A 19051-nucleotide genomic window follows, 5' to 3' on the forward strand; every position below is an offset into this window, starting at 1 on the left:
GCAGCTACCCAGTCACTTTGGATTCCTTGTCCAAGAGACCACCAGGAAAGAAAAGGAGTCCATGAGAATTGAAGGGGGTAATTAACCCTGTTTTCAGGAAGAGACAGGGTTGCTATTGTGCAATGGGAGCAGGAAAAATTATGTTTGTCATTCAGGTGATCCATAGGTATCGGCTGGTATTCCCTTGCTCAAGTTTGATAGTAAATAGACAAATGCAGCAATGAGGACTGAAAAGGGCATGGTGATGTAAGGTTCATATTCCCCAGGGATATGACTTCTGGATTATCCTCCCGTATTATCACCTAGAGCAGCAGAGGTATGAGGCAAATGTGAAGGGAACCAAGAGGAGGAAGATGGATATTAGTGTGGCTTTGAGACTAGCTGTAGCTGTTGGAACTGCAGGTGTCCCATTAACCTTCATTTTTAAAAATTCTCCAGGAAAAGAGAAAAAATCCAAATTCTGGCGGGGCTTTCCCCGGAACTTATTATAAAAATAAGTAGTTCTGAGCAGTATAAGAGGTAGCCAGTAACGGATCTACTGTTCACAGCCCAGATCCCACCTATTTCCCTAGCAGTAAGAGTGCTAGTAGCTGACAGCTCTCAACTAAGTCCCTCTCTAGGAAATACCCTTATCTGAAGAAAAGTGTCTTATGAAGGTCATATTACTTCCTTGGCGGCAGCCTGTATCCAATGACTATTCATGTAAGGTATAAATTCCAGGCCCCCGACTTAGGGCTTGGGAACTTTGAAGGAACATCACAAACCCCACTTCTCCACAGGATTGGCTAAGGTCTTTTTTTTTTGTAACTACATTCAAATTATCTTTCTGTCTGATCTTACTTCCTTCATTCAGTTAATAAGCATTGTGCCTGAGGGCATTCCCCAACAGACTTCTTTCACGCACATCTCCATCTCAGAGTCTGTTTCTTTACCTTTAAATAAGCATTTGAAGATAATGGAAAAACGCCTTTTATCAAAAATTCCAAAGCCAAATCAGAGATGGAGAAAACAAAATACATAAGATGAAAACGGACTAAAGGTGGAAATGATTTGGAGAAAATGACATAATCATTTTGGAAATTAAGATTAAATTACAAGATCCTCAAAGGTAAGAGATACTATTATCTTTAAAAGGGTAATTGAAGAGAGGAAAGGAAATGACTAAGAGAATGAATGTGTAAAAAGAATCAGAGGATGACGGTATGGAAAATAAGCAAGGGTTATACACAAACACAAAACTGGAATCCTTGAAAAAGAAAAAAAAAAAATGGAACAGAAATAGTATTTAAAATAATTCAAGAAAAATTTTCAGAAAAACAGAAGACTTTAATATACAGTTTGAAACATTCTTGTGATAATTGTCCCAGAAAAGTGAACTTCAAGATATATCTTAGTAAAAGTATTAGATTTCAAGTTGAAGAAAACTATTGATACCTCCATGTAGAAAGACAGCCTCACTTACAAAGAAAGGAAATCATATAGGCATCTCAACAGCACGTATAAAGCAAGATAACAGTGGATCAATATCTTCTGAGTGGGGGATGGGATTATACAGGAGGAGCTTCAAGATGGCGGAAGAGTAAGACGCGGAGATCACCTTCCACCCCACAAATACATCAGAAATACATCTACATGTGGAACAGCTCCTACAGAACACCTACTGAACGCTGGCAGAAGACCTCAGACCTCCCAAAAGGCAAGAAACTCCCCACGTACCTGGGTAGGGCAAAAGAAAAAAGAAAAAACAGAGACAAAGAATAGGGACGGGACCTGCACCAGTGGGAGGGAGCTGTGAAGGAGGAAAGGTTTCCACACACTAGGAAGCCCCTTTGCTGGTGGAGACGGGGGTGGCGGAGGGGAAGCTTCGGAGCCACGGAGGAGAGCGCAGCCACAGGGGTGCGGAGGGCAAAGCGGAGAGACTCCCGCACAGAGAATCGGTGCCGAGCAGCGCTCACCAGCCCGAGAGGCTTGTCTGCTCAGCCGCCGGGGCGGGCGGGGCTGGGAGCTGAGGCTCGGGCTTCGGTCGGATCGCAGGGAGAGGACTAGGGTTGGCGGCGTAAACACAGCCTGAAGGGGCTAGTGCGCCACAGCTAGCCGCGAGGAAGTCCGGGGAAAAGTCTGGACCTGCCGAAGAGGCAAGAGACTTTTTCTTGCCTCTTTGTTTCCTGGTGTGTGAGGAGAGGGGATTCAGAGCGCCGCTTAAAGGAGCTCCAGAGACGGATGCGAGCCGCGGTTATCAGCGCGGACCCCAGAGACGGGCATGAGACGCTAAGGCTGCTGTTGCCGCCACCAAGAAGCCTGTGTGCGAGCACAGCTCACTCTCCACACCGCCACTCCCGGGAGCCAGTGCAGCCCGCCACTGCCAGGGTCCCGTGATCCAGGGACAACATCCCCGGGAGAACACACGGCGCCTCAGGCTGGTGCAACGTCATGCCGGCCTCTGCCGCCGCAGGCTCGCCCCGCCTCCTCCGTACCCCTCCCTCCCCCCGGCCTGAGTGAGGCAGAGCCCCCGAATCAGCTGCTCCTTTAACCCCGTCCTGTCTGAGCGAAGAACAGACGCCCTAAGGTGACCTACACGCAGAGGTGGGTCCAAATCCAAAGCTGAACCCCAGGAGCTGTGCGAACAGAGAAGAGGAGGGGAAATCTCTCCCAGAAGGTTCAGGAGCAGCAGATTAAGTCTCCACAATCAACTTGATGTACCCTGCATCTGTGGAATACCTGAATAGACAACGAATCATCCCAAATTGAGGAGGTGGACTTTGGGAGCAATGATATATATATTTTTTTCCCCTTTTTCTCTTTTTGTGAGTGTGTATGTGTATGCTTCTGTGTGTGATTTTGTCTGTATAGCTTTGCTTTTACTATTTGTCCTAGGGTTCTGTCTGTCCTTTTTTTTTTTTTATTACTTAAAAAAATATTTTTTTCTTAATTTCTTTTTTTTTTAAATCTAACATTCCTTTTCTTTTTTTTGGATGACCACAACAAAAGCAACAATGGTTGCAATTACCAAACACAAAACACACTCATACTATGTCATAATATTGACATTCAGTCCAGTAATTCTCCACTGTAACAGCTCCTTTACTTTGCAGTGAAACTTGATTTGTATATTTTTTGCCTCTGAGTCCTTGTGGGATTTTTTTTTTTTTATTCAAACAGAAAGCCACAAAAATTATAATCATCCTCATCAGTTCACTCAGTCCCATTTAATTAATTTTTTTTATCTTGATATTTTGTTAGCACTTTTATGAATTCATCAGTTTTCCATTAGAGTTCTGAAAATGCTTATTCATTCAGTTCAGCAGTATAGTCAGTTACCAGAAACCTGTACTTGTCAGAGTCTTTTCCATGAATTCCTTGAAGATGAAACCCTTTTATAGGAACATTTTTGCAAAAGCATCAGAGTACACCCAGAACTGTCTGTAAATGACAAGAGACTTAAAAATGACCACGGTTAAAGATTTGATGAAAGTTCATAATAATGCAATTGACAAGGAAATTTAGTTATTTCTGAGATATACATTTTAAAGTAATAACTAGAATTATGACATAACATTATACCAGAACATATAAGATTTTTAGAAATTTCATGTAATGTCTGAAACATTTATATTAATATATTTCCATACAAATAACCCAAAGAGAGTTTAGTATTAGTTGTTTATTTGTTATTTGTTGGTTTTTTATACTGCAGGTTCTTATTAGTCATCAATTTTATACACATCAGTGTATACATGTCAAACCCAATCGCCCAATTCAGCACATAATAACTTTATTTTATTTTACTTTATTTTATTTTATTTTATTTTATCTTATCTTCTATTTTCTTTCTTTTTTTTCTCCCTTTTATTTTGAGCTGTGTGGAGGACAGGCTCTTGGTGCTCCAGCCAGGCATCAGGGCTGTGCCACTGAGGTGGGAGAGCCAAGTTCAGGACACTGGTCCACAAGAGACCTCCCAGCTCCACGTAATATCAAACGGCAAAAATCTCCCAGAGATCTACATCTCAACGCCAAGACCCAGCTCCACTCAACGACCAACAAGCTACAGTGCAGGACACCCTATGCCAAACAACTAGCAAGACAGGAACACAACCCCATCCATTAGCACAGAGGCTGCCTAAAATCATAATAAGGCCACAGACACCCCAAAACACACCACCAGACGTGGACCTGCCCACCAGAAAGACAAGATCCAGCCTCATCCACCAGAACACAGGCACTAGTCCCCTCCACCAGGAAGCCTACACAACCCGCTGAACCAACCTTAGCCACTGGGGAGCGACACCAAAAACAACGGAAACTACAAACCTGCAGCCTGCAAAAAGGAGACCCCAAATACAGTAAGTTAAGCAAAATGAGAAGACAGAGAAACACACAGCAGATGAAGGAGGAGGTAAAAACCCACCAGTCCTAACAAATGAAGAGGAAATAGGCAGTCTACCTGAAAAAGAATTCAGAATAATGATAGAAAAGATGATCCAAAATCTTAGAAATAGAATGGAGAAAATAAAGAAACGTTTAACAACGACCTAGAAGAACTAAAGAGCAAACAAACAGAGATGAACAACACAATAAATGAAATTAAAAATTCTCTAGAAGGGATCAATAGCAGAATAACTGAGGCAGAAGAACGGATAAGTGACCTGGAAGATAAAATAGTGGAAATAACTACTGCAGAGCAGAATAAAGAAAAAAGAATGAAAAGAATTGAGGACAGTCTCAGAGACCACTGGGACAACATTAAACACACCAACATTCGAATTATAGGGGTCCCAGAAGAAGAGAAAAAGAAAGGGACTGAGAAAATATTTGAAGAGATTAGAGATGAAAACTTCCCTAACATGGGAAAGGAAATAGTTAGTCAAGTCCAGGAAATGCAGAGAGTCCCATACAGGATAAATCCAAGGAGAAACATGCCAAGACACATATTAATCAAACTATCAAAAATTAAATACAAAGAATAAATATTAAAGTCAGCAAGGGAGAAACAACAAGTAACACATAAGGGAATCCCCATAAGGTTAACAGCTGATCTTTCAGCAGAAACTCTGCAAGCCAGAAGGGAGTGGCAGGACATATTTAAAGTGATGAAGGAGAAAAACCTACAACCAAGATTACTCTACCCAGCAAAGATCTCATTCAGATTTGACGGAGAAATTAAAAGCTTTACAGACAGGCAAAAGCTAAGAGAATTCAGCACCACCAAACCAGCTTTACAACAAATGCTAAAGGAACTTCTCTAGGCAGAAAACACAAGAGAAGGAAAAGACCTACAATAATAAACCCAAAACAATTAAGAAAATGGTAATAGGAACATACATATCAATAATTACCTTAAATGTAAATGGATTAAATGCTCCAACCAAAAGACATAGACTGGCTGAATGGATACAAAAACAAGACCCGTATACATGCTGTCTACAAGAGACCCATTTCAGACCTAGGGACACATACAGACTGAAAGTGAGGGGATGGAAAAAGATATTCCATGCAAATGGAAATCAAAAGAAAGCTGGAGTAGCAATTCTCATATCAGACAACACAGACTTTAAAACAAAGACTATTACAAGAGACAAAGAAGGACACTACATAATGATAAAGGGATCAATCCAAGAAGAAGATATAACAATTGTAAATATTTATGCACCCAAAATAGGGACACACCAATACATAAGGCAAATACTAACAGCCATAAAAGGGGAAATCAACAGTAACATAATCATAGTAGGGGACTTTAACACCCCACTTTCACCAATGGACATTTCATCCAAAATGAAAATAAATAAGGAAACACAAGCTTTAAATGATACATTAAACAAGATGGACTTAATTGATACTTATAGGACATTTCATCCAAAAACAACAAAATACACATTCTTCTCAAGTGCTCATGGGACATTCTCCAGGGTAGATCATACCTTGGGTCACAAATCAAACCTTGGTAAATTTAAGAAAATTGAAATCATATCAAGTATCTTTTCCGACCACAACGCTATGAGACTAGATATCAATTACAGGAAAAAATGTGTAAGAAATACAAACACATGGAGGCTAAACAACACACCACTTAATAACTAAGAGATGACTGAAGAAATCAAAGAGGAAATCAAAAAATACCTAGAAACAAGTGACAATGAAAACACAATGACCGAAAACCTATGGGATGCAGCAAAAGCAGTTCTAAGAGGGAAGTTTATAGCTATACAAGCCTACCTTAAGAAACAAGAAACATCTCTAATAAACAACCTAACCTTACACCTAAAACAATTATAGAAAGAAGAACAAAAAACCCCGAAAATAAGCAGAAGGGAATAAATAAAGATCAGATCAGAAATAAATGAAAAAGAAATGAAGGAAAGGATAGCAAAGATCAATAAAACTAAAAGGTGGTTCTTTGAGAAGATAAACAAAATTGATAAACCATTAGCCAGACTTATTAAGAAAAAAAGGGAGAAGACTCAAATCAATAGAATTAGAAATAAAAAAGGAGAAGTAACAAGTGACACTGCAGAAATACAAAGGATCATGAGAGATTACTACAAGCAACTATATGCCAATAAAATGGACAACCTGGAAGAAACAGACACATTCTTAGAAATGCACAACATTCTGAGACTGAACCAAGAAGAAATAGAAAATATAAACAGACCAATCACAAGCACTGAAATTGAAACTGTGATTAAAAATCTTCCAACAAACAAAAGCCCAGGACCAGATGGCTTCACAGGCGAATTCTATCAAACATTAAGAGAAGAGCTAACACCTATCCTTCTCAAACTCTTCCAAAATATAGCAGAGGGTGGAACACTCCCAAACTCATTCTGCGAGGCCACCATTGCTCTGATACCAAAAACAGACAAAGGTGCCACAAAGAAAGAAAACTACAGGCCAATATCACTGATGAACATAGATGCAAAAATCCTCAACAAAATACTAGCAAACAGAATCCAACAGCACATTTAAAGGATCATACATTATGAGCAAGTGGGGTTTATCCCAGGAATGCAAGGATTCTTTGATATATGCAAATCAACCAACGTGATACACCATATTAACAAATTGAAAGAGAGAAACCATATGATCATCTCAATAGATTCAGAGAAAGCTTTCGACAAAATTCAACACCCATTTATGATAAAAACCCTGCAGAAAGGAGGGATAGAGGGAACTTTCCTCAACATAATAAAGGCCATATATGACCAACCCACAGAAAACATCATCCTCAATGGTGAAAAATTGAAATCATTTCCACTAAGATCAAGAACAATACAAGGATGTCTACTCTCACCATTATTATTCAACATAGTTTTGGAAGTCCTAGCCATGGCAATCAGGGAAGAAAAATTAATGAAAAGAATACAAATTGAAAAGAAGAAGTAAAACTGTCATTGTTTGCAGATGACATGATACTATACATAGAGAATCCTAAAGATTCCACCAGAAAACTACTAGAGCTAATCAATGAATTTGGTAAAGTAGCAGGATACAAAATTAATGCACAGAAATCTCTTGCATTCCTATACACTAATGATGAAGAATCTGAAAGTGAAATTAAGAAAACACTCCCATTTACCATTGCAACAAAAAGAATAAAATATCTAGGAAAAAACCTACCTAAGGAGACAAAAGACCTGTATGCAGAAAATTATGACACTGATGAAAGAAATTAAGGATGATACAAATAGATGGAGAGATATACCACATTCTTGGATTGGAAGAATCAACATTGTGAAAATGACTGTACTACCCAAAGCAATCTACAGATTCAATGCAATCCCTATCAACCTACCACTGGCATTTTTCACAGAACTAGAACAAAAAATTTCACAATTTGTATGGAAACACAAAAAACCCCGAATAGCCAAAGCAATCTTGAGAAAGAAAAACGGAGCTGGAGGAATCAGGGTCCCTGACTTCAGACTATACTACAAAGCTACAGTAATCAAGACAGTATGGTACTGGCACAAAAACAGAAATATAGATCAATGGAACAGGATAGAAAGCCCAGAGATAAACCCACGCACATATGGTCACCTTATCTTTGATAAAGGAGGCAAACATATACAGAGGAGAAAAGGCAGCCTCTTCAGTAAGTGGTGCTGGGAAAACTGGACAGCTACATGTAAAAGAATGAAATTAGAACACTCCCTAACACCATATACAAAAATAAACTCAAAATGGATTAAAGATCTAAATGTAAGGCCAGACACCATCAAAGTCTTAGAGGAAACCATAGGCAGAACACTCTATGACATAAATCACAGCAAGATCCTTTTTGACCCACCTCCTAGAGAAATGGAAATAAAAATGAAAATAAACAAATGGGACCTAATGAAACTTAAAAGCTTTTGCACAGCAAAGGAAACCATAAAGAAGACAAAAAGACAACCCTCAGAATGGGAGAAAATATTTGCAAACGAAGCAACTGACAAAGGATTAATCTCCAAAATTTACAAGCAGCTCATGCAGCTCAATATCAAAAAAACAAACAACCCAATCCAAAAATGGGCAGAAGACCTAAATAGACATTTCTCCAAAGAAGATATACAGATTGCCAACAAACACATGAAAGAATGCTCAACATCATTAATCATTAGAGAAATGCAAATCAAAACTACAATGAGATATCATCTCACACTGGTCAGAATGGCCATCATCAAAAAATCTACAAGCAATAAGTGCTGGAGAGAGTGTGGAGAAAAGGGAACCCTCTTGCACTGTTGATGGGAATGTAAATTGATACAGCCACTATGGTGAACAGTATGGAGGTTCCTTAAAAAACTAAAAATAGAACTACCATATGATCCAGCCATCCCACTACTGGGCATATACCCTGAGAAAACCATAATTCAAAAAGAGTCATGTACCAAACTGTTCATTGCAGCTCTATTTACAATAGCCAGGACATGGAAGCAACCTAAGTGTCCATCGACAGATGAATGGATAAAGAAGATGTGGCACATATATACAATGGATTATTACTCAACCATAAAAAGGAACGAAACTGAGTTATTCGTAGTGAGGTGGATGGACCTAGAGACTGTCATACAGAGTGAAGTAAGTCAGAAAGAGAAAAACAAATACCATATGCTAACACATATATGTGGAATCTAAAAAAAAGAAAGATAATGGTCAGAAGAACCTAGGGGCAAGACGGGAATAAAGATGCAGACCTACTAGAGAATGGACGTGAGGATATGGGGAGGGGGAAGGGTAAGCTGGGAGAAAGTGAGAGAGTGGCATGGACATATATACACTACCAAACATAAAATAGATAGCTAGTGGGAAACAGCCGCATAGCACAGGGAGATCAGCTTGGTGCTTTGTGACCACCTAGAGGGATGGGATAGGGAGGGTGGGAGGGAGGGAGATGTAGGAGGGTGGGAGATGCAAGAGGGAAGAGATATGGAGACATATGTATATGTATAACTGATTCACTTTGTTATATAGCAGAAACTGACACACCATTGTAAAACAATTATACTCTAATAAAGATGTTAAAAAAAATAGACAACAGTGGATCACTATTTTCAATAAATCAAGGAAAAGAGGATTTTATATCTATTTAAGCTATATTTTGCAATTAATATGTGTAGAAAAAATCAGGGAAATAGAAAATTGCTATGAAAGTACAAAGTAATAATTGCTATAGGCAAGATCCACTGATGCAAAACTTAAAGGAGAAACAAGATATCTTATAGTCTGAAAATATCTCTACCAAATATTTATTAATTCCTGAGGTGGCGTTAACGTATTTTCATAGATTTTTTGATTCTCCTCCGTCCAGGCGATAGAGCATAGTATCTCTTGTTCCTGATCTTAGTGGAAATGCTTTTAGCTTTTCACCATTGAATATGGTGTAAGCTGTGGGCTTAGCATTTATGGCTTTTATTATGTTGAGGTATGTAACCTCTATACCCACTTTCTGGAGAGTTTTTTTCATAAACTGATGTTGAATTTTTTCAGAAGGTTTTTCTGAATGTATTGAGATGATCATATGATTTTTATTCTTCAATTTTTTTGCTGTGGTGTATCACATTGATTGACTTGCAGATATTGAGCCATCCTTGCATACTTGGGATAAATCCCACTTGATCATGGTGTATGATTCTTTTAATGTATTGTTGAATTTGGTTTGCTAATATTTATTTGAAGATTTTTCTGCCTGTATGTTCATCATTGATATTGACCTGTAATTTTCTTTTTTGTGATATATTTTTCTGGTTTTGATATCAGGGTAATCCTGGCAATGTAAAATGAGTTTGGAAGCTTTCCTTCCTCTGTAATTTTTTAGAATAATTTGAGAAGAATGGGTGTTAACTCTTCTCTAAATGTTTGGTCCAATTCATCTGTGAAGCTATCTGGTCCTGGACTTTGTTGGGAGTTTCTTTTTTTTTTTTTTTAACTGATTCAATTTCTGTACTGGTAATTGGTCTGTTTATATTTTCTGTTTCTTCCTGGTTCTGTCTTGGGAGATTGTACATTTCTAGGCATTTATCCTTTTCTTCTAGGTTTTCCATTTTATTGGCATATAGTTGTTCATAATAATCTCTTACGATCTTTTGTAATTCTGTGGTGTTGATTGTCACTTCTTCTTTTTCATTTCTGGTTCATTGATTCAGGCCCTCTCTCTTTCTCTCCTGATGAGTCTAGCTAAAGGTTTAACAGTTTTGTTTATCTTTCCAAAGAACCAGTTTTTAGTTTCATTGATCTTTTCTATTTTTTTTCTTTTAGTCTCTATTTCATTTATTTCTGCTCTGATCTGTATGATTTCATTCCTTCTAGTAACTTTGGTTTTTGTTTGTTCTTTTTTTCTAGTTCCTTTAGGTGTAAGGATGGGTTGTTTATCTGAGATTTTTCTTACTTCCTGAGGTAAGCTTGTTTCGCCATATACTTTCCTCTAATAACTGCTTTTGCTGCATCCCATAGATTTTGGATCACTGTGTTTTCATTTTCTATTTTTCCTGTTTTTTAAATTTTCTTCTTTGATTTCATCATTGATCCATTGATTGTTTAGTAGCACGTTGTTTAGCTTCCACATGTTTGTGTTTTCTGGAGGGATTTTTTTCTCATTGTTGATTTCTAGTCTCATAGCATTGTGGTCAGAATGCTTGATATGATTTCAACTTTCTTAAATTTCCTGAGGCTTGTTTTGTGCCCTACCATGTGTGATGTATCCTAGAGAATGTTCTAAGTGTACTTGAAACAATGTGTTTTCTTCTGTTATGGGATGGAATGTTCTATATACATATCTATTAAGTTCATTCAGTCTAATGTGTCCTTTAAGGCCAGTGTTTCCTTACTGATTTTCTGTCTGGATGATCCGTCCATTGATGTAAGTGGAGTGTTAATGTCCCCTACTATCATTGTGTTATTATCAATGTCTCCCTTTATGTTCACCAATATTTGCTTTATGTATTGAGGTGCTCCTATGTTGGGTGCATAAATATTTACAATTGTTGTATCTTCTTGGATTGATCCCTTGATCATTATGTTATGTACTTCTTTGTCTCCTATTACAGTCCTTGTTTTAAAATCTATTTTGTCTGATATAAGTATTGCTACCCTAACTTAATTTTGATTTCCATTTGCATGGAATAGCTTTTTCATCCTTTCATTTTCAGTCACTGTGTGTCTTTAGATCCGAAGGGAGTGTCTTGTAGGCAGTATAAATATGGGTGTTGTTTTTGTATCCCTTCAGCCATTTTACAATCTTTGGATTAGAGCATTTGGTCCTTTTACATTTAAAGTAATTCTTGATAGTATGTACTTACTGCTATTTTGTTAATTGTTTCAGGGTTGTTTTGGACTTCATTTTTGTTCCTCTCTTCTTTTGTTTACTTCCCTTATGATTTGATGACTGTTTTTAGTGTTATGTTTGGATTCCTTTCTATTTTTGTGTGTTGTATCTATTATGATTCTTGGTTTGTGGTTACCATGAGGTTTATATGTAGCAATCTATATAGGGGTATAGGTCTTGATTATACCACAACTCTGCCCCTGTTACCTATCTCTGTGTGGTTCCTTCTTTATATCTTTAGTTGTAGTAGATATTTTCTGGTAGATTCTGGTCTTTCTCATCATGTTCTGTAAATAGATGTAATTTTGATGTGTCTGTGAGAAGAGGTGAGCTCAGGGTTTTTGTACTCTGCCATGTTGGCGCAGGTAACCTATTGTCTCTGTTTGAAGTTTAAATATACTTTAAGAAATTATGTATGGTAGCTAAGTTGACAACAGGTGTACTTGTGATGGTTAATTTTTTGTGTCAAGTTGACATGGCCTAGGGATGCCCAGATATCCAGTTAACATTATTTTTGTGTGTGTCTGTGAGGGTGTTTCTAGAACAGATTAGTATTGAACTAGTGGACTAAGTAAAGTTGATTGCAACACCCTTTGTGGGTGGGTGTCATCTCATCCATTCTGGGCTTGAATGGAACAGAAAGGCAGAGGAAGGCTGATTGATCAGGAACATGAATCTTATTTTGCCCTCCATGCTCTTGTTTCTCAGGGTTTCATACATGTAGTGGAATATATACCATTGGCTCTCCAATTTCAAGTCTAAAACTACCATCAGCTTTCCTGGATCTCCACCTTGCAGATAGCAGATCATGGGTCTTCTAAGCCTCCATAATAAGGTGAGTCACATCTAATAATACAAGTCTTTAGATATAGGTGTAGATATGGTTATGGAGGTACATGTAGATGTAGATTTATATAGAGAGTGATATAGGTTGATCTCTATATCTGTCTACATGTATGTGTATGTATGTGTGTATATATATTGTGGAGATAGATATAGATATAGATATATATCTCCTATTGGTACTATCCTGGACAATCCTGACTAATACAAACACTGAATATTTAGTGAACCACATTCTTTATATTGAAAAATAGATGGAAATATGCAGTTGTTAACTGTAACCCCCAAATGAAGCTGACTTAGAAGGTACCTTCTCAAACAAGGTATCATCATATTTTTATAGCACAAGGAATAACTTGTATATGAAACTTCTTTGAGAAGGATGGTCCAAAATTTGATCCAGCCTGACAACTAATTTTTTCTAGTGAAATCAATGTATCTCTCCTGGAAGTTGACCTGGTCTAATCTTGTGCCCACCTCCTGAAATATGTAATAATGACATTGTTGGAAATACTTTAACCCAAAGATCTAACTAAAGGGCTTCTCTTGATATATCCCAGGAGCTAATCTTCATGATAAAAAGAAGAAGATTAATTCACTTTATGTGTATGATACTTGTGATTATCTTAAAAGAAACAGGGTGGTGAACTGACATGCAGTAGCCATCCCAGGCAAAGTGATCTCCCTGAGCTCATTACAAGATTGAAAACAAGTGATGCACTCTTACTTCATCTGAAGCATTTTTTAAAAAAATTTATTTATGGCTGTGTTGGGTCTTCATTTCTGTGCGAAGGCTTTCTCTAGTTGCGGCAAGTGGGGGCCACTCTTCATCGCAGTGCGCGGGCCTCTCGCTATCGCGGCCTCTCTTGTTGCGGAGCACAGGCTCCAGACGCGCAGGCTCAGTAGTTGTGGCTCACGGGCCTAGTTGCTCCGCGGCATGTGGGATCTTCCCGGACCAGGGCTCGAACCCGTGTCCCCTGCATTGGCAGGCAGACCCTCAACCACTGCGCCACCAGGGAAGCCCCATCTGAAGCATTTTTGAAGTCATATTTATTTCAATTGTTTGTATATTTCATAAATACTTATTTAGGACCTCATGTGTGTAAATAGCTGTGCTAAGCACCACAAAAGATTGAAGAATAATCAGACTTGTAAGTCATAATCTGAAAAAAACTGCTTGTAGGCCAAAAATAAGTATTACACAAGGTCATTTGTGGTCTAAAAGAACAAATAAACTACTCAGTGTTTCAAATGAGGAAGCATTCCTATTCTCTGTGAGGTAATCTGGAAATGCATCATGGAAACTGTAACATTTAAGATAGACTTTGAAGAAAGGACCATTTCAATTGTAAACGAAGACAGATGCACCTGTAGAGAGCATTCTCAGTGGACAGACCTGTATGAACAAAACCATGTACCTGAGAGTAAGGTTTGTCCAGAGGCTGTCAGTAATTCATTTTGGGTATAACATATGGTCCATTAGGAAAATTGTGGAGGCACAGATTTCAGAATTAAATCAAATCTGGGGGGAAAGTCCTCAAATAATGCCAGCATAAGCAAATGCAAGGTTATATATTTAGATGTAGATGTGTTTATATATCATGTTATCTATACATAGATCTGAAAATTAAACATATGTTTATTCATATATGAAGTTCTGCATACATGTACCATATATACACATAATCTGGTAGCAATGGCAATCCACTAAAATTTATTGAAGAGGAATATTATTTAATCAGAGTTTTGTTTATGAAGAATAACCTTACACTAATGTTTGGGAAGTAAGAGAATATCAACACAATATAAAGGAAGTAACAAGACTATTGCAAATGACAAATATGAGTAATTTTAGGGTGAGGGCCTCAGTGGTGTCAGTAGGAATGTATATGGAATCAGTGGTGAGATTGGAAGGTCAGAGATGGACCTGAAGATGAATCACTTATTATTCATAGAGTATGGAGTGGGACAAAAGCTAACATTTAAGGACTTTGGGGGCACAAATCATGTAAACTCTTGTGCATTTTTATGTCTCTTCTAGCTACTCACTGGACTCTCCAATATCATATCATCTTAAAACTATTTGAACTTTGGTAATATGCATTTGAAGCCTCTTTTACTCAACAATATATTCTAATAACCTTTACGTATTACTTCTTTTTTTCTTATCAGTTTCTTTATTTTTAAATTGTAGGAAGGATTAATCCATTTCCTTCCTATTCTGTCATTTCTCTTTTCTTCTCTATGCCCATCCCAATTAAATCTGAAATCTCATCTCTTAGCTTTCTGAATTAGTAAAGCTTTTCAGATTACCATACAACATACAAGAAAACTGGACAGTGCCTTTCAAGGCATCATAGACAGTGAGAGGCAGCTTCCCTCTTATTATTTATAGACACACACTGAGCTAAAAGCATCCTCTTACAATTTGTTCTGACTTTCACTTTTTTAACTCCTTTCTCATTTTTTCTTATTGCCTTCTCATTTCTGCTGATTTCTCTGTGTAATATGAGAATTAAGTCCCCACAAGAAATAAACTTCACAATGTCCCAAGTAGAACGTAATGAAAGTCCTTTTAGTGGCTAGCAAAATTCCTGTAATTGGCCTGTTTCCTTAAACACAAACCTGCCTCCACTGTGGAGGTAAACATGATATGAGATTCCAGGCTGCACAGCTGTTTTACTATCAAAAAATCATATTCAGTTTTTTTTCAGAGCAATTGTGCTATTATAGTGCATCGTGCATTTATGGAGCCACATTGAGAACATATGTGTAAAATATATTAATTTATTTTCCTCTTTAATTAATTTGACTTGAACACGTGATTAAATTTTTCTATGATTTTTATGCTTTTGACTAATATATGCACATATTTTAATATATTTATTAGTACTCCTACCTTAAGTCGTAAAATCTCTAGGGCAATTGTAAGTGCAAAAACTTTGAACGCTAATCAACACATATCTAATCTGCACATTTATGTGACTTTTAATGAATGGAGAACAGATATTAGTGTGAGATCTAAGCATTTTCTTTAGCATTTTTTCCGGAGAACCTATGATTTTCTTATTTCCCAGACTATAGTTGACTGGATTTAACAAAGGAATTATGACAGTTCAAAATAGAGAGTCCACTGTATCTTGAGCATCTGCTTCTGCAGATCCAGGGAGCACATACATGGAGAATAGAGGGTCATAATATAAAGAGATAGTTAAGAGATGGGCTCCACATGTGTAGAAGGCTTTCCTTATGCCTTGTACAGACTTCTTTTTTAATATTGTAAAGAGGGCAACTTTATAAGGGACAAGAACAGTCAGAATTATGCACAACTGTATTGATCCAGAGAAAATAAATACAGTCAGAAAATTAATGGAAGGGTCAGTACAGGGAATTTTAAACAATGGTACAATGTCACAGTATGTGTTCTCTATTATGATAGAATTATAGAAGGTTAATCTGAATTTTAAAACATTATGAAGTATGGCATGAACAAGGCCACCTAAAAATGACAAAACCAACAGCTGGATGCTTAGTCTATTCGTCATAATTACTGGATAAGGTAACGGTTTGCATACGGTCACATAGCGATCATATGCCATCGTTGCCAACAAAAACCATTTTGTGGTTACACTGATTACAAAGGGAAAAAATTGTATCTTCCATTCAGTGAGAGATATCATTTTGCTCTTGGCAAAGAAATTCACCAACATCTGGCTGGGGCCAGGAGGAGGTCACTATGGATGATATCCAGGCATCCACAAAAGCCAAATTCCCAAGGAATAAGTACATGGGGATGTGAAGATGAAGGTCATTACATAAAAAAGCAATCAGACCAAGGTTCCCCATGACAGTGATGAGATATATCACCAAGAACACCAGTAACAAGGGGATTTGCCATTTTTGTTGATGTGTAAGTCCTATGAAAATAAAGTCTATCAGTAACATTGCATTTTCTTTTTCCATCTCCTCACTGGGCAGTGTCTGAAATACATGGAGTAAATGAAAGGAATAGTCAGTAAGAAATTATAAAGTGAAACTATGGAGGAAGAGAGTTGAAATGAAACATGCACTTCAGAATTTCCTCTTAATTTTGTTTATTATACCTCCTTAATAGATGGGATCTGTTTTTTTTGGGGGGGGGATGGAAATAAATGCAATCATTTAAATTCAAAAAATGTGAATCAATGGACAGACTTAGAAAAATGAAAGACATGCTAAGTATGTGCTAAATTTATGGACTTTATTATGTTGAGATATGTTCCCTCTATACCCACTTTGAAGAGAGTTTTTATCATGAATAAATGTTGAATCTTGGCAAATGCTTTTTCTGCATCTATTGAGATGATCATATGATTTTTATCATTCCTTTTATTAATATGGTGTATCACATTATTTGTGAATACTGAACCATCTTTTCATCCCTGGAATAAATCCAACTTGATCATGGTATATGATCCTTTTTATATTTGTTGGATATGGTTTGCTAATATTTTGTTGAGGATTTTTGCATCTATTTTCATCAAAGATATTGGCCTATTATTTTCTTTCTTTAGTGTCTTTGTCTGGTTTTGGTATCAGGATAGTGGTGACCTCATAGGATGAATTTGGGAGTGTTCCCTCCACTTCAGTTTTTGAAATGGGTTGAGAAGTTTAGGTATTAGCTCTTCTTTATATGTTTAGTACAATTCCCCAGTGAAGCTGTCTGGTCCTGTACTTTATTATTTTTTTTAATAGATCTTTATTGGAGTATAATTGCTTCACAATACTGTTAGTTTCTGTTGTACGCCAAAGTGAATCAGCCATATGCATACATATGTCCCCACATCCCCTCCCTCTTGAGCCTCCCTCCCATCCTCCCTATCCCACCCCTCTAGGTCATTGCAAAGTACTGAGCTGATATCTCTGCTATACTGCTGCTTCCCACTAGCTAACTATTTTACATTCGGTAGTGTATATATGTCGATGCTACCCTCACTTCACCCCAGCTTCCCCCTCCCACCCTGTGTCCTCAAGTCCATTCTCTATGTCTACATCTTTAAATTGCCTGTTTCTTCTTGATTCAGTTTTGGCAGGGGGCAAATTTCTTGAAATATACACCCTGCCAAAATTGAATCAAGAAGATGCAGGACCATGGGTCCTGTATTTTGTTTGCAGGGACTTTTTTAAATTACAGATTCTATTTCACTGTTGGTGACCAGTCTGTTCAAATTGCTTGTTTTTTCTTGATTCAGTTTTGGCAGGGTGTATATTTCAAGAAATTTGCCCATTTTTTCTAGGTTGTCCAATGTGTTGGCACATGACCATTTGTAGTATTCTCTTACGATTTTTTGTATCTCTGTGTTATCAGCTGTTATTTCTCCTCTTTCATTTCTTATTTTATTTATTTGGGTCCTTTCTTTTCTTATTGGTTAGCTTGGTTAATGGTTTATCAATTTTTTATCATATCAAAGAACCAGTTCTAGGTTTCTTTGATCTTTTCTATTGTCATTTTGATCTCTATTTTGTTTATTTCCTCTCTGACCTTTATTATTTCCTTCCTTCTGCTAACTTTGGGCTTTGTTCTTCTTTTTCTAAATCTTTTAGTTGGTAGGTTAGGTTGTTTATTTGCTTTTTGTTTGTTTGTTTGTTATTGAAAATGGCCTGAATGGCTATAAAGCCTCCTCTTAGAAATGCTTTCACTGAATCATATAGATTTTGGAGTGTTGTGCTTCCATTTTCATTTGTCTCAAGGTATTTTCTGATTTCTGCTTTGATTTCATCATTGACCCATTGGTTTTTTAGTAGCATGTTGTGTCATCTCCACTTGTTTGTTCTTTTCTCATTTTTCTTCTTGTAATTCACTTCTAGTTTCATAATGTTGTGGTTGGAAAAAATGCTTTATATAATTTCTATTCTCTTAATTTTGTTGAGACTTCTTTTGTGGCCTAGCCTGTAATCTGTCCTGGGGAACATTCCATATGCACTTGAAAAGAATGTATATTCTGCTATTTTTAGCTGTAGTGTCCTGTATATATCTATTAAGTTCTACTGGACTTACATGTCATTTAAGACCACTGTTGCCTTATTGCTTTTCTGTCTGGATGATCTGTCCATTGATGTAAGTGGGCTGTTAAAGTACCCTACTATTATTGTATTATTTTCAATTTCTCCCTTTATGTCTGCTAGTATTTGTTTGATATATTTAGATGCTCTTGTATTGGGTGCATATATGTTAATGAATATAATATCTTCTTGTATTAATACTTTGATCATAATATAATGCCCTTCTTTGTCTTTCATTATAGCCTTTGTTTTAAAGTCTATTTTGTCTGATGTGAATATTGCTAACCCCCACTTACTGGTCATTTCTGTTCACATGAAATATCTTTTTCCAACCCTTCCTTTTCAGTCTGTTTGTCTTTATCCCTG

General features: G+C 37.2%; 1 pseudogene; it reads right to left on the reverse strand.

Moving 5' to 3' along the window:
• Positions 1-15543: 15543 nt before the first annotated feature.
• LOC118894037 lies at positions 15544-16615 on the reverse strand (annotated as a pseudogene).
• Positions 16616-19051: the final 2436 nt, after the last annotated feature.

The sequence above is a fragment of the Balaenoptera musculus genome, chromosome 4 (assembly GCF_009873245.2).
Source record: "Balaenoptera musculus isolate JJ_BM4_2016_0621 chromosome 4, mBalMus1.pri.v3, whole genome shotgun sequence".
Classification (NCBI taxonomy): Eukaryota; Metazoa; Chordata; class Mammalia; order Artiodactyla; family Balaenopteridae; genus Balaenoptera; species Balaenoptera musculus.